We start from the raw sequence: 420 nt of genomic DNA on the forward strand, positions 1-420 counted from the left end.
TGGGTCCCCTGGAATCCCGCGGCGGCCCACGCAGCTGCAGGGAGCAGGAAGCACCGCACCCGCGCCGCGGTCCCCAACCACGCCGGAGAGGCTGCGGGGAGTAGGCACTACCGCTTTGCAACTGAATGGCTGACACATCCGGTCCTGGCTCTTACACCACTCCGCCAAATGCAAACTTCAAAGGCCAAATTCAAACTCCAAACAGAAGTCACTCAAGTCTCCGTGGTGCGGTCTGTATTCCCCAGGACACTAGGAATCCCTTGGGGGACGCGATTAGAAAACTCTCAGTCCTAACACCCCGCAAGCCCCCGAGAGCTTGCAGCCCGTCAGCCCGCACCGCTTTGACAGGCGTTACAGAGCCGTCCACCCGGAACCCCCTGCGGCCGCGCTCCGGGCGCGCCGCCTGCGCTCCGGCCCGGC

The 420-nt window shown here is 64.5% G+C and overlaps 1 protein-coding gene across 1 annotated transcript in view; it reads right to left on the bottom strand.

Moving 5' to 3' along the window:
* MAP3K1 (mitogen-activated protein kinase kinase kinase 1, E3 ubiquitin protein ligase) overlaps positions 1-414 on the bottom strand; it is a 76,514-nt gene extending 76,100 nt beyond the window's left edge. The window contains exon 1 of the mRNA XM_010853496.1: positions 9-414. The gene's annotated coding sequence lies outside the window, so the exon portion shown is untranslated. The remainder of the gene's footprint in view (positions 1-8) is intronic.
* Positions 415-420: the final 6 nt, after the last annotated feature.

Source organism: Bison bison, unplaced genomic scaffold (assembly GCF_000754665.1).
Source record: "Bison bison bison isolate TAMUID 2011002044 unplaced genomic scaffold, Bison_UMD1.0 scf7180017864328, whole genome shotgun sequence".
In the NCBI taxonomy this organism is placed as follows: domain Eukaryota; kingdom Metazoa; phylum Chordata; class Mammalia; order Artiodactyla; family Bovidae; genus Bison; species Bison bison.